This window comes from Bidens hawaiensis, unplaced genomic scaffold (genome assembly GCF_021521415.1).
Source record: "Bidens hawaiensis isolate Kalapana, Puna unplaced genomic scaffold, B.hawaiensis_p1.1 tig00022517_1, whole genome shotgun sequence".
Classification (NCBI taxonomy): Eukaryota; Viridiplantae; Streptophyta; class Magnoliopsida; order Asterales; family Asteraceae; genus Bidens; species Bidens hawaiensis.
In genome coordinates this window covers 76,720-86,242 of record NW_027493509.1, presented here as the reverse complement: position 1 = coordinate 86,242, position 9,523 = coordinate 76,720, and positions in this window count along the sequence as shown.

Below are 9,523 nucleotides of genomic sequence, written 5' to 3'. Positions count from 1 at the left end.
TAACCTCGTTACGGCGTTTAAGTGTTGCGTAACCCCGTTACGACGTTTAAGTGTTGCGTAACCCCGTTACGACGTTTAAGTGTTGCGTAACCCCGTTACGACGTTTAAGTGTTGCGTAACCCCGTTACGACGTTTAAGTGTTTTGCATTACCAGATAGTGTTATGTCAAATTATATATCGATAGGTAGCTAATCTATACAACAAGTATCGCTAAGTGGTTCGCGACCGAAGCTGACTGTTTATCAAGTGCCCGTCACCAGGTCAATCCAGACCATGGTAAGTGTTAGCCAAAATTACACCCACTCAACCTCCAGTTGAGCTTAACGTCGGGTGGGGTTTGTCAAACCCAGTAGTACTACTCAACAGTGACTCGCTATTCCAAATATTAACCGGTCCGATGTGTGGGACTTCAAATGTTACGTTTGCCGCTTAGCCTTTACAAGTGATATATAATTTATAACAAAATCTTAAATATGCGTTTATCTCAAAAATGCGTTTATCGGAGTATGTTATCTCCCCCAAGTGAAAAACGTTTGAAAACAGTTCAAAGAGCGGGGTAAGTGAAACTCACTGTTTGCGAAGAATATCCCGATCTAGATCACCAAGTGATGTGCGTCGTAGAAACTCTCTAGCGTTCTTCCTAGCACCTAGTTCTTGGATTAATCACTTGATTTGATGTGTGTATGTGTGTTTTTGTGGACGGCAACCGTGAGGGAGCAAGGAGGGAGAGAGGCCGATCGGGTGGGGGGTTAATAGGTTAGGGTTTTATGAATAGGTTATATTTATAATAATACAAGTTACACTCTAGTCCCTAATCTTTCAAGTGTTACATCTATAGCCTAAACTAGTTGGTTCTTGTTTCTTGTTTAACATTCCACATAACAATCAAGTAACACACATTTACCTAACACATAATTATCACATAATTAGTGTTTTGACGTTTGTCGTTTATTTATCAATCGTTCGCGTCAACTCGTTTGCGTTTCGGTGCAAATCCCGAAAGACTACACATGTAGTAAGTGTTAAGCGTCATTTAAACCCTAGTTTAAATGTAATGAAGTGTGCGTTATAGATTCAACGATCTTAAAGTTTGAATTGACGGAGTTGAGTTAACGGGGTTAACCTGAAATTGACGATTGTCACATCATTCCCATGTTAAAGAATTTTCGTCCCGAAAATTTGAGTCAAGTCGTGATGAGTGTCTGAAAAAAAAAAAGTAAGAAAAATTTTCAGTTTGTCATATCATCCCCTAGTAGAAAGAAATTTCGTCCCGAAATTTAATTCATACCTCCGGTGATGTTTGACGGTTTGCCGGGTTTCGCGGTTTTCGGTGTTTGGTTAGCCCTTCAAAAAGGTGAGGATACTTTTTCATCATGTGATCCTCGCGTTCCCACGTGAACTCCGGTCCACGTCTCGAGTTCCAACGAACCTTAACGATTGGAATTTTGCTGTGCTTGAGCGTTTTGGTTTCCCAATCCAAAACCTCGACTGGTTCCTCAATGAAACGTAACTGTTCATCAACTTGTAGTTCCTCCAAAGGGACTACTTGGGTTTCATCAGATAGGCATTTCTTCAAATTTGATACGTGGAATACACCATGTACGCCACTGAGTTCTGTTGGTAGGTCCAGTCGGTACGCCACCGGACCAATGCGCTCAGTTATCCGGTACGGACCAACATATCGTGGGTTGAGTTTGTTTCGCTTCCCAAAGCGAACCACACCTTTCCAAGGTGAGACTTTGAGTAACGCCCGATCGTTCACTTGAAATTCGAGAGGTTTTCGGCGCTTGTCGGCGTAACTCTTTTGGCGATCTCGTGCTGCTGCCATGCGATTTCGGATTTGAACAATCTTTTCCGAGGTTTCGAGTACCAGTTCCGGACCAGTGATTTGGCTGTCACCCACCTCTGCCCAGCAGAGTGGTGATCAACACTTTCGTCCGTACAGCGCTTCAAACGGCGCTGCCTTAATACTTGCGTGGTAGCTGTTATTATACGAAAACTCTACCAAGGGTAAGTGGGGTTCCCAACTTTTTCCGAAATCTAAAACGCATGCACGCAACATATCCTCCAGGGTCTGAATAGTCCGTTCACTTTGCCCATCCGTCTGAGGATGGTATGCTGTACTCATATCGAGACGGGTGCCCAGTGCGCTTTGCAGCGACTTCCAAAAGTGCGAGGTGAAACGAGAATCTCGATCGGAAATGATCGAGACAGGCACTCCGTGTCTAGACACCACTTCTTTCATGTATACGCGAGTCAGTCTTTCCATTTTGTCCGTTTCCTTAATTGCTAGGAAGTGTGCCGATTTAGTCAACCGGTCAACGATCACCCAGATGGTATCGCATCCCGTCGGCGACTTAGGCAAACCCGTAATAAAATCCATTGAGATGTGTTCCCATTTCCACATTGGGAGTTCCGGTTATTGCAGAAGACCAGATGGTTTCTGGTATTCTATCTTGACTCTGGCACAAGTCAAACATTTGCTCACGTAGGTGGCAATGTCGGCTTTCATGTTCGGCCACCAGTAAAGTGCCTTTAAATCATGATACATTTTATCTGAGCCAGGGTGGATAGAATATCGGGACTTGTGAGCTTCGTCCATCACTAGAGTTCTCAACTCTCCGTATCGTGGAACCCAAATCCGGTTCTCAAAATATCGGACCCCGTCCGATCTGGTTTCAAGTTGCTTGTTCATGCCCCGCATGAGTTCCGACGGAAGATTATCATCTTTCAAAGCTTCCAGTTGCGCATCGCGAATCTGATCGGGTAAGCTGGCATGAATCGTGAGTTGCAATGCTCTCACCCGTCTGGGTTTATCCGTTTCTTTTCTGCTGAGGGCGTCGGCCACCACATTGGCCTTGCCAGGGTGGTACTTGATGGCACAATCATAATCTTTAAGCAGCTCGACCCAACGACGCTGTCGCATGTTCAGCTCCTTCTGATCGTAGATATGTTGGAGACTCTTGTGGTCGGTGTAAATGGTAAACTTGGTACCGTACAAGTAATGCCTCCATATCTTAAGAGCAAACACCACAGCTCCGAGTTCCAAATCGTGGGTCGTGTAGTTCTTCTCGTGAACCCGTAGTTGTCGAGAGGCGTAGGCTATAACCTTCTCGAGTTGCATCAACACACAACCGAGACCTTGTATAGATGCGTCACAGTGTACCTCAAAATTTTCCGTTCCCTCGGGGAGGGCTAAAATAGGGGCGCTACAAAGCTTGGTTTTCAACAGTTGAAAAGCGGATTCTTGCGCGTCACCCCAGTTGTACTTAGTGCCCTTGTGAGTCAAAGCGGTGAGGGGTTGAGCAATCTTTGAAAATCCCTCGATGAAACGCCGGTAGTAGCCGGCCAGTCCTAGGAATTGTCGCACCTCAGTCGGAGTCTTAGGTGCTTCCCAGTTTTTGATGGCCTCTACCTTACCGGGATCGACATGGATACTATTCTCGTTGATCACATGTCCTAAAAAGTGAACCTCGCGAAGCTAAAATTCACATTTCGAGAGTTTAGCATACAGTTGTTCCTTCTTCAGTAGTTCCAGAATTATCCTTAAGTGCTCTTCGTGGTCAGTCTCGTTCTTGGAGTAGACGAGAATATCATCAATGAAAACAATCACAAACTTGTCGAGGTACGCCTTGCATACTCGATTCATGAGATCCATAAATACGGCTGGTGCGTTGGTTAGGCCAAAAGGCATAACCGAAAACTCGTAGTGACCATACCGTGTTCTGAAAGCCGTCTTTGAAATATCTTCTTCGCGCACTCTCAGCTGGTGGTAACCAGATCGTAGATCGATCTTCGAGTAGTAACTCGATCCCTGAAGCTGGTCAAACAAATCATCAATTCGGGGTAAAGGATAACGGTTCTTGACCGTCACCTTGTTCAACTCCCGGTAGTCGATGCACATTCGGAAAGTCCCGTCTTTCTTTCGGACAAACAAGACAGGGGCTCCCCATGGCGATGAGCTAGGTCGGATAAAACCTTTATCCAACAAATCTTGCAATTGAGTGGACAACTCCTGAAGTTCCGCCGGTGCGAGCCGATACGGGGCTCGTGCTATGGGTGCTGCACCGGGTGTCAACTCGATTTGAAATTCGACTTGACGAATAGGAGGGAGTCCGGGCAAATCCTCCGGGAAAACTTCCGGAAAGTCTCGCACAACCGGTATGTCTTCAATTCGTTTCTCCTCCGCGGGTTTCTCAACAATCTGCGCCAAAATTGCCGGATGACCCTTTCGTAGATACTTCTGTGCCTTCAAAAGGGTAATGACGCTGGTGGTCATGCCGCTTCTCTCGCCTCGGACCGAAATGATCTCGCCGGAAGGGGTGGTAATATGGACTATCTTATCATGGCATATAATCTCCGCTCGGTTCTCGGATAACCAGTCCATGCCGACAACGACATCGAAACTACTAAGCGTAAAAGGAATAAGGTCGATGTCAAAGACATGACCTGACAGTTTCAACTTACATCCCGCAAGTATATGAGTTGTTATTACAGTTTTACCGTTAGCTAATTCAACAGGAAACTTAGCGTCTAACGGGGTTGGAGTAAGGTCTAAAAGTTGGCTAAAAGCTTTTGACACAAAACTCCTATCAGCTCCAGTGTCAAACAAAATAGAAGCAAAACAATCGTTTACAGGAAACTTACCAGACACCACATGCGGATCATTGCGGGCTTGACCCGATCCAATCACAAACGCTCTTCCTTTGCCATTTCCTCCACCATTACTGCCACTTTCATTACCCCCATTATTGTCATTCTGTTTCAGCTTGGGGCAATCCTTCTGGAAATGACCTTCCTGTCCACATTCAAAACATCCCTTAGTCGTCATCGGTGGCTTAGGAGCACCCTTCGCCGCAAGGTCAACTCTACATTCCTTCGCTTGGTGACCTATCTTTCCGCATCTTTGACACTTGACACGGTCACACTGACCAACATGATGAAAGTTGCACCTGTTGCACTTTGGATATTTCCCAGCATATCCGCTCGAAACCTGCCCGCTACCGTTGTTGTTGTTGTTGTGATTCTGAGTGTTGAAGCTCCGAGTAAATTCGGGCTTACGGTAGTGGTGTTGCGGTGGGAGGTTTGAGGATGAAGATCTGGTGTTGTCAAACTTTCTCTTCCCGCTGTTCGGGTTGCTGTTGTTGTTACTGTTGCTGACGTGGTCATTACTCGGGTTGTCACGGGCTTTAACAGTCGAACCCCTCGGTGGTAACGCACCCTGGGTCACAGCCTGATCCGTCAGTTTGTGAGCCAAACAGATCGCTTGCTGGATCGTGGCTGGTCTGGAAGACGTCACCATACCCTGAATCTGTGGTGCTAACCCATCAATGTACATCTCTATCCTCTTGCTCGGCGGATCCACCATCCGCGGACACATCACAGCCAACTCGTGCGAACGAGTAGTGTAGGCTTCAATCTCCGAACCCACCATCTTCAACGACCAAAACTCCGATTCTAACTTCGAAATTTCCTCCAGGGATCTTCCTCGGGATCCTCCTCAGGCTCCTCTTCGGGATCTTCTTCAGGTTCTACTTCAGGCTCTGCCTCGGGCTCGGCCTCAGGCTCTGCCTCAGGTTCTGCTGCGTTCTGAGCAAGTTGCATTTGTAGGTCATCGCAACGCTCGAGTGCTATTTCGGTTCGGGTCCTTGCTTCTTGGAGTTGCTCTTGCAAGTCTATCATCTCGGCTTGCATATTCATCATAACCTTCGTTTGTTGCTCACTAGTCTCTTGCATTTCTTTCATTGCCGTTGCCATGCGGGCAATCTCCTCCTGAGTCTCGGTTCCGTCTTTAAACAGTCTGGAAACATTTTCTCTCGTGTAGCGCATGTAACCCACATCACGCTCCAAACAAGAACGACAGCTGCGAGAACTCGCTCCACAGGTTCGGTTATGGGTGGTAGAGTGTTAGGGTAAGCAGGGTGGTTCAGGTGAGGCAATGGGGGAACTTGTTCACGGTAGACCATACGTCTGATCATGTTGGGGTACCAATCCCAGCTAACGTCGTTTTCATACAGGCCTCCGGATAGGCGGTACCTCTTCGGTGCAGGAGCTTCGAGTTCCGGGACTACACGGGGTGGCGAGGCAGTAGGTAACTGCGGTTCCTTCCCGTGAGCATGCGTCATCGAATCGGATGACGATGAGAGTGGCTTCGACATTCCTACAGGTAAGCCGTGTATGCGCGCGTATGAGTGAAAGAGATAAGGAGATAAGATTACCAGACTACACAAACCTATGCAGTGCGTATCATTATAACTAATGGGTCGTCGCGGTTATAGTCTAGTATGCATGCAGCTTCTAGTTCGCTATAACCAATGGCTCTGATACCAATCTGTCACACCCTCAAAATCCACTAACGGAGTTTTACCGTCAGAGGGTGTGAACTGGCAGGATCGGAATCATTAGTTATAATCAAACCAAAGAAAAACGTTTAAATGTAAGTAAGTGCGGAAGCGTAAAACCTTAATTCAAAAGTTGCGTCACGCAGGACGACTTAAAACCAAATGTAACTGTTAAAATTAAGTTTGCAGAATAAAGATGTTTTCAATTAATGCATGCTCCTAAACCGCGCGCCCGCCTCGGCTACCTGAGAATAACATACTAAAAGTGTCAACACAAGGTTGGTGAGTTCACAAGTTAAATAAGATAAATCGTTTAGCGTTTTGCGTAACCTCGTTACGGCGTTTCAGTGTTGCGTAACCCCGTTACGACGTTTAAGTGTTGCGTAACCCCGTTACGACGTTTAAGTGTTGCGTAACCCCGTTACGACGTTTAAGTGTTGCGTAACCCCGTTACGACGTTTAAGTGTTTTGCATTACCAGATAGTGTTATGTCAAATTATATATCGATAGGTAGCTAATCTATACAACAAGTATCGCTAAGTGGTTCGCGACCGAAGCTGACTGTTTATCAAGTGCCCGTCACCAGGTCAATCCAGACCATGGTAAGTGTTAGCCAAAATTACACCCACTCAACCTCCAGTTGAGCTTAACGTCGGGTGGGGTTTGTCAAACCCAGTAGTACTACTCAACAGTGACTCGCTATTCCAAATATTAACCGGTCCGATGTGTGGGACTTCAAATGTTACGTTTGCCGCTTAGCCTTTACAAGTGATATATAATTTATAACAAAATCTTAAATATGCGTTTATCTCAAAAATGCGTTTATCGGAGTATGTTATCTCCCCCAAGTGAAAAACGTTTGAAAACAGTTCAAAGAGCGGGGTAAGTGAAACTCACTGTTTGCGAAGAATATCCCGATCTAGATCACCAAGTGATGTGCGTCGTAGAAACTCTCTAGCGTTCTTCCTAGCACCTAGTTCTTGGATTAATCACTTGATTTGATGTGTGTATGTGTGTTTTTGTGGACGGCAACCGTGAGGGAGCAAGGAGGGAGAGAGGCCGATCGGGTGGGGGGTTAATAGGTTAGGGTTTTATGAATAGGTTATATTTATAATAATACAAGTTACACTCTAGTCCCTAATCTTTCAAGTGTTACATCTATAGCCTAAACTAGTTGGTTCTTGTTTCTTGTTTAACATTCCACATAACAATCAAGTAACACACATTTACCTAACACATAATTATCACATAATTAGTGTTTTGACGTTTGTCGTTTATTTATCAATCGTTCGCGTCAACTCGTTTGCGTTTCGGTGCAAATCCCGAAAGACTACACATGTAGTAAGTGTTAAGCGTCATTTAAACCCTAGTTTAAATGTAATGAAGTGTGCGTTATAGATTCAACGATCTTAAAGTTTGAATTGACGGAGTTGAGTTAACGGGGTTAACCTGAAATTGACGATTGTCACAAAGAAGTACCGAAGAAAGAAGTCATGATCATTATTTACTTAGGTATATAGTGTTTTCACACAAGAATGGAATATAACAAAATTATCTAACGAGATAACTGCAATATCGTTTCTACAATGAGGGAGTGGTTTTCACCAAAATTTTGCATATAGAATCATCAAGTCTGTATATATTCTAATCATTTTAGCTAATTCTTTAGGGAAAAGATGACACAAAGGCAAGTCATTGAATAATTCATGATTACAACGACTACACGTCACGAGACCATCTAATGAGGAAACTACATTGTCGTGATAAAATGAAGGATTAACCAGCAGAATTTATTTTTTAGAACATTTCAAGGATGAAGTCTGCATACTATGTGGTATGCTAACTATTCTTCTTCGCACAAGAGAGCGATGAACTTTTCAACTTCTTTAAAGTATGATGATTGGCAGCCACTCCTTGTGCTGATCATCATGAGATCGTTATATCTTACTCTAATAGAATAACTTGGTTTCAAGACGGTCCAAGCTAATTTTTTTTAAGATCGGTATTTCAAATACATATGGAGGATTCTAGTTGATGAGTATCAATTCAAGAGTGTCCAAGGTAACAACTCAAAATCTTGACATAGTAGAGATTAAGGCACTATATAAGAATTTTTTTTTGAAATACGATAAGAGCATATATACTTATTGCTGAAGGCTGTCATTACGTTCAAAAAGAACTAAACCATGAGAAGATTCCTAAAGATAAACGAGGCAAAAGATTATTTCAAGTTAAAGGTTAAGTATTATCTATTTATAGGTTTTAATTCAAACTCGGAAACAAGTAAAATCTCAAGAAGTAATTTGACATGAAGTTGTTAGGTTTTCGACGATCAAGAAGACAAATCCAAATATCAAAAGAATGATTATATATAGGTTTCAGTTAGGGATGTTGATCATCTCGTAGAATAACAGGTAGCTGAAGTTCTTTAGGTGTGAAAAAAAATTATCAGAAGAAATTCGTCTTGTCATAAGGGACCTGCTAATCTTTTCGTCATATATCTACTGGTTAAAAGGTTGTATATAGAGTTCTAGCCAATTACTAGTACATTATAGCGATATGGCGGCGGTTCTTGGTGGGATACATCATTCAAAAAAGTCTCCGGACATAATTTGCGTCATTGGAGGGTTCCAAGCTTCTCTTTGGTGAATCAATCAATAGCATAGTCAGTCTACAATTGTTGTTGAAACCATGATCAAGCTTAAATAGAGTCGTTGAAATTCTTAGGTGAGAGTTCCGCGTATCTGAAAACGATGGGCATTTCTTCAATTAGAATTCTAAAACTAGGTTTGTAAATAAGCGTTGATTATCATCATTGAAGAAATATCAGGAGTTTGTAATTCGAAGTAGCATTGGTAGCATTCATAAGAGAGGTGGTGCCATCCTCAACGTGGATACTTAGTCAAGACGAAAAGATAGGTCGAATTTAACTTAAACCTTTCACAAAAGAAGAGCATTGGAACAATCAACTGGTTCGCCAAGTTCATTAGTAATGATTACATATCAACGAATGTATTCAGTTCAGTCGGCCAATAAAAGTGTTTACTTTCGAAATATACTCGTAACACACGTATAGTCTTGCTATGATAAACAATGAACCAATTCATTGATGTTCACTATCAAATTCAAACGTTCATCCTCCGGATAAAAATGATTTATCAAGGAAACATACGCTTTAGCGT